Raw genomic sequence first — 6,890 nt, 5'->3', positions numbered from 1 at the left:
TGATCTTATACTTATAAGCGACCAGCCCTTGTTCAAAAACTTGTAAAAAGTAAAATTAATACAAGCCAACTCTTTAAAAATAATTGTTCATTGGTAATACTTGCACAGGTGTTCTCCATTCCAATAGCGAGGAATGAGATCTCCGTTTTAAGTGAGCAAGTTTGTATGTGCCTGGTTGAATAATTTGTTCAATTTGATATGGACCTTCCTAGTTTGGTCCGAGTACTCCAGCAGCTTGATCGCAACTGTTCACAAAACTTTTCTCAGTACCAAATCTCCCACATCAAACTTTCTTTCGCGTACTTTAGAGTTAAAATGTCGAGTGACCTTTTGTTGGTAAGCTGCAACTTGAAGTTGAGCCTACTCGCGCCTTTCATTGACCAACTCCAAAGACTCCATTAATAACTAGTTATTCGTATTCTGGTTGTATGTCAGCCTTCTATGCGATGGTGGATCTAACTCAACTGGCAACATGGCTTCATACCCATAGGCCAAGGAAAATGGTGTATGGCCTGTTGTTGTTCGATGAGACGTTCTATACGACCAGAGAACTTCTGGAAATTGTTTTGGCCATGCTTCTTTTGCTTCTTTGAGCCTTTTCTTCAGTGTGTCCTTTAGAGTTTTGTTACCAGCTTCAACCTGCCTGTTGGGTTGTGGATGAGTGACTGACGAAAAGCTCTTCGTGATACCATGCCATTCGCAGAAATCTGTGAAAAGGTCACTATGAAACTGTGTGCCATTATCTGAGACAATTTTTTTTGGCATCCCATATCGGCATACAATGTTTTTGACAATGAAATCCAATACTTTCTTGGTCGTGATTGTTGCAAGTGGCTCAGCTTCAGTCCACTTAGTAATGTAGTCGACAGCAACTACTGCACACTTGACATTCCCTTTTCCTGTAGGCAAAGATCTGATTAGGTCAATTCCCCAAACTGCGAATGGCCATGGGCTTTGCATCTGTTTGAGCTCATTTGGGGCTGCTCAAGGTATCTTGGAAAATCATTGGCATTTGTCACACTTTTTAATGAATTCCATTGAATTTTTTATCATTGTAGGCCAGAAATACCCTTGTCGGAGAATCTTCTTTGACAAACTTTGCCCCCAGTGTGATCTCCTCAAAAACCTTCATGTACTTCTCACATCAATTCCTTAGCTTTTTCCTTAGAGACACACCATAATAAATGCATCGAGTATCCTCGTCTATATAAGACTCCATCAAACAAAATAAACTATGACTATTGCCTTTGAAACGTCCTTGCTTTATTCCTATCTGCTGGTAACAATCCTTGTTCAAGATATTGTATGATGGGAATCATCCATGTGTCAGACACTTGTATTATTAGCGAGGATTCTTTCGCTTGAATATTTGGTGCCAATAAACGTTCGACTGGTACAATGCTCAAAGTGTCAGCATCTTTGGCGCTTGCTAACTTGGCTAAGGCATCAATGTTAGAATTCTGGTTGCGAGGTACTTGCTAGAGAGTATATTTCTTAAACTGTGCTAGTAAATCCTTCGCCTTGTTTAAATAAGCAACCATCTTGAAACCCCTAGCCTGATATTCTCCAATAATCTGATTAACTACTAGCTGGGAGTCATTATATATTTCTAGTGACTTTATGTTCATATCCTTGGCTAGTCTTAATCCTGTGAGTAGAGCCTCGTACTCGGCTTCATTGTTGGAGGCTGTAAAGTTGAATCTGATCGCATAGTGAAACTGATGTCCCTCAGGGGTGATTAAGATTAGCCCTGCTCCCGCGTTGTGCTCGTTAGAGGACCCATCTACGAACAATTTCCACGCAGGGGTTTGATATTGATTATCAGTCTCTATCGTCGGTTCTCTGACAGGGAGTCCTGTGAATTCAGCAACAAAATCGACTAAGGTTTGTCCCTTTATGGCTGCTCGTGGTGCATAGGAAATTTCAAACTGCTCCAATTCAACTGCCCATTTTAATAATCGACTAGCGGCTTCTGGTTTTTGTAAGACTTGCCAGTGGCTGGTCCGAAAGCATTATTAAGGGGTGAGCTTGAAAGTAGGGTCGCCGTTTTCTAGACACCAGTATCAATAAGCCAATTTCTCTATTGGCGGATATCGTAATTCTGCTTCCACTAGCCTTTTGCTTACGTAGTATACTACTTTTTGAATGTTGTCTTCCTCTCTGATTAAAACATCACTAGAAACATACTCTATTATGGCTAAGTAGATGTACAAAGTCTCTCCTTCAATCAGCTTGGACAAAATAGGCGGTTGTGACATGTGGGCTTTGAGCGCCTAAAAAGCATGTTCGCATTCTTCTATCCATTCAAATCTTTTGTTTCCTCTAAGTAGATTAAAAAATGGGACACACTTGTTCATAGACTTAGATATGAATCTACTCAGGCCAGCAATTCTTCCTGTCAGGCTTTGCACATCTTTGACTTTGGCCAGTGACTGCATCTTGATCAGTGCTCAAATCTTGTCGGGAGTGGCCTCTATTCCTCATGAGTTTACTATGAATCCCAAAAAATTTCCTGATCCAACACCAAACAAACACTTTAGAGAATTTATCTTTATCTGATATTTGTCTAAGATGTTGAAGCATTCCTATAGGTCCTTGATGTGTTCTCCGGCCTTTTTTGACTTGACCTCCATGTTGTTGCCAATCAACTCTTTGAACATGTGGTTCACTAGTCGCTGGTAAGTCGCACCAGCATTTTTCAAACCGAAGGGCATTACTTTGTAGAAATAAAGTCCCGTGTCTGTTTAAAAGCTAGTGTGATCTTCATCAGGTGGATTTATACTAATTTGATTATAACCAGAGTATGCGTCCATAAATGATAAAACTTCATGTCCTGATGTAGCATCGACCAGCTGGTCGATTCTTGGAAGTGGGAAACAATCCTTCAGGCAGGCTTTATTTAGGTCTTTGAAATCCACACACGTCCTCCACTTACCATTTGGCTTGGGAACTAGTACGGGATTAGAGACTCATGATAGATAAAATGCTAACCTGATGAATCTATTTTCCTTCAGCTTCCCGACTTCTTCTTTTAGGGCGTTAGATCTATCTTTGTCAGACAACCTTCTTTTTTGTTGTACAGGTGGATGATTTCTGTCTATATTTAAGAAATGGTTGATCACTGTTGGGTCTATCCCAACAATATCTTAATGCGACCAAGCAAAGACCTCCTGGTGTCTCCTCAAAAACTCCACCAGTTTGTTTTTTATTGTTGTCTCTAAGTTCTTACCGACTCTCACAACCCTAGTCAAATCTTTCTCTTCTAGTTAGACCTCCTCGAGGTCCACCATAGGCCCAAGGTTTTCTTCAAAATCCCCAAAGCGAGGATCTAAGTCCCTATCCTCACTTTGGGCAATGCCCTATTTGGTGACTTGTTCACCTAATTGGGCTTGCGTATCATTTACCACTAGCAACCTTTTTTTTGGCTCCACTTCCCGATCCGCCTTTTCTTGCCTTTGTGATCGAGGAATTGTAGCATTCTCTAGCTTCTAGTTGGTTTCTTAACACGCACCTAACTCTTGCATCGGTTGGAAACTTCATGGCAAGATGCCAGACTAAAGTTATGGTTCGCAAATCGACGAGTATGGGTCTTTCGATCACAACATTATATGCAGACAGACAATCAACTACTATAAAAGTAGCGAGTAATGTCCTGTTCATAGGTGCAGTTCCTGCTGTGACTGGGAGTCTGATCGACCCTATTGGTGCTAGCCCTTCGCCAGAAAAACCATAGATGGTTTGGTTGCATGGCTCTAAATCTTGCGCTGACAATTTCATTATTTCCAGTGAAGACTTGTACAAAATGTTGATCGAGCTTCGAGTATCTACCAACACTCGTTTTACCATCATGTTGGCGATTTGAACATCCACGACTAGAGGATCTGAGTGGGGAAATTGGACATGTTGTGCGTCTATCTCGAAGAAAGTTATCAACTCTTCCTTTGTTCGAGCTTTTTTGTGAGTTCGCTCCTCGACGTTCAGCATTTCAATGTCATGACATAGGGTTCTGGCATATCTCTCTCTCGCCTTACCACTGTCACCTGCTACATGTGGTCCTCTGAAAATGGTCAACAATGTACCAGCGACAGGAATCGGCTGTAGAGGAGGCGAGTGTTGGCGTATAGGTGCCTGCTCATTGCCTCTGTGAGCCTCCTACTAAGAACTACCCCCAGCTCGTACATATCTCCTCAGATGTCCTTGTCTAATAAGGAACTCGATCTCATCCTTGAGTTGGTTACTCTCGTTGGTATCATGGCCATAGTCATTGCGAAAATGACTAAACTTAGTCGTATCCCTTTTGGATATGTCATTCCTGATCGGGGCTGGTCGCCTAAAGGGAACAGTGGTATGACTGGCCTAATACACTTCAGCTCAGCTATCGAATAGGGCTGTGTAATTGGTGAACCTCGGTTCATATCTGTTTTGTTTGGGGCACTTGCTATCAGATGTCACTGGTTTGGTGTTCACCCTTTTTCCCCATTCTTATCGTTACCTTTGTTATTGTCGTTGGGTTTACCAGACCCATTGGCGACTTTGGTCGGGTCTTCTTTCTTACCTTGGTTGTCCTTTGGGGACTTTCCTTCATTAGCAATGGCTTCCTCAAGTTTGATATATTTTTCTGCTTGATCTAGAAATTCTTGAGTACTCTTGACTCCATTCTTTCGTAGACTACTCCAGAGGGGAGAATGGTGTCGCACTCCAGCCGTGAGTGCCATCATCTTCCCCTCGTCTCCAACAATTTTGGCCCGAGCAGCCGCTCGCATAAACTGCCGGATATACTCCTTTAGAGTTTCTCCTTCTTTCTGTCGAATGTCGACCAGTTGAATAGCTTCTGTTGGATGTATTCGACCAGCATAAAACTACCCATAAAACTCCTTCACGAACATCTCCCAGGAAAATATACTGGTCGGAGGGAACTTGAAATACAATTCCTGAGCAGATTCAGACAAAGTGGAAGGAAAAATCCTGCACCGAGCATCTTCTTACACCTTTTGGATGTCCATTTGTATCTCAAACTTGTTCACATGAGATACTGGATCTTCTCCTCCCGTGAAGTTGTGTAGAATTGGCATTTTGAATTTGCTCGGAACTTCTGCCACAACAATTCTATTAACGAATGGGGTGCCCTTCCTTCGATCAAACTCTATGTGGGACATTTTATTCACAACTAGCTGTTGCACGGCCAGATTCAAGGCATCTATCTGAGCCTGTACAGGATCTGGTATTGCTGGAGCGGCTAGTGCTGGGGGGAAGTATTCGTCATGTCTTTCTCTTCGGTTATAGAGCATATCCCTCAGATCTTCATCCCTATGTCTCTTGTAACACCCTAATTTGCTAATAAGGTTGATTAGCGTGCCCGGGCGGCAATAAGTGAATTAACATGTTAATATATGAATTTGAATGAATATGTGATTAGAATGCATGTTTAGGTGGTATAAATATGCATGTTGGCCCCGTTTGTATGTCAGGGGTAAAATGGTAATTTTAGCCGTTGAGGGCATAAATGTAATAATTGTGTTATGTGATTAGTACCACGTGTGAGTGGTGATATTATTGTGATGCACGTGCTGAGATAGTCCTAGGGAGCTAATTAGTTTAAAGGTCGCAACGGGATTAAATACCTGGCTCGAGAGGAGCCTAGGGGTATTTTGGGAATTTTATAAATTGAGTTTGAGAATTAATAAGTTATGGTTAATGGTAATTGAGTAACTTGAGTGACCATTGGTAACTATTGATAATAACAATTTTTAGATAAGAAAGATGGTAGATTTGTAAGAAAGGTGAATGGCAAGAATGCCCTTGAGGTTTAGTTAGAAAAGGATTTTGATGAGGGGTATAATAGTCTTTTGGCAGGGGCTTAGATACCTTCAGCTGAGGGAAAAGGTGATTCACGTTTATCACTTAGCCATATTTTGATCTTGCTGGAATTGGAAGAAAACCTAGAGGAGAAAAGGAAAAAAACTAAGGGTAAGAAGGAAGGGAAGAAGGGAAAATCTCTTGGGATCAAGAAGGGGATTAAAGCTAGGAAACTTAGAGGAGTATTCAGCATATTGAGGTAAGGAAATTTTGTGCATATGTTGTAAAATTCAGTTAAGAATATCATGGAATTGAGAATTGAGTTGTGTGTTTTGCTTGGTGAATTCTTGGGATGAATTGAGGATAGGTTCAGCTTGAGTTTGTGTTTGAGCTTGGAATTTGATTGGGAAAGCAGCTCAAGGTTGAATTCTTGATTGAGGTAAGAGTTTTATATATCTTTGAATTTTCGTATCTGATGTGGTTTAAGAATTTGGAAGCATGGTTTAAGTTTTTCAAGCTTTGGTTTAAGTTTTTTGCCTACTGGTTTAAGTTTCTGAAATTTGAAACCAAAGGGAGGATTATGGGTATGATTGTATGTTTGACCTTGTTGCTGATGTTTATAGGTTGTTAGATGGTTCATTTGAGGTTTCAAAATGGTTTTGGGGTTTAGGTATCTGTTTGGGTTGGATTGGAGGTGTTTTGGCTTGGGGAAAATGTAGGGGAAAACCCAGATTTCTGGGTTCGCGAAGGGGCACCGCGGCCCTGTTCTTTGGTGTCGTGGCGCAAGGCTGCACCAGGCAGCAGGGGAGTTTCTGGGCGCCGTGGCACTAGGCCATTTATGGGCAGGGGGATTTTGCAATTTTGGGCATTTGCCCCAGGGGCTAGGGGGATGATTCTGTTGCATTGTTTAGGGAAATTGGAGGTCCCAGGAGTATGGGATTGGTCCTGGGAAGTGGTTTTGGATTGGTTAGTATTAAAGAGTGTTTTATATGTGTTATGACTAGGTTTTCAGAGAGGCTCGGGATAGAGGACCATGCTCGTGACTTTGGTGCATTGTGAAGCTCGGGATACAGGTAAGAAAACTGTAGTACCCG

Source organism: Humulus lupulus, chromosome 3 (assembly GCF_963169125.1).
Source record: "Humulus lupulus chromosome 3, drHumLupu1.1, whole genome shotgun sequence".
In the NCBI taxonomy this organism is placed as follows: Eukaryota; Viridiplantae; Streptophyta; class Magnoliopsida; order Rosales; family Cannabaceae; genus Humulus; species Humulus lupulus.
The sequence above is the reverse complement of the archived record's forward strand: the minus strand, read 5'-3'. Positions refer to the sequence as shown.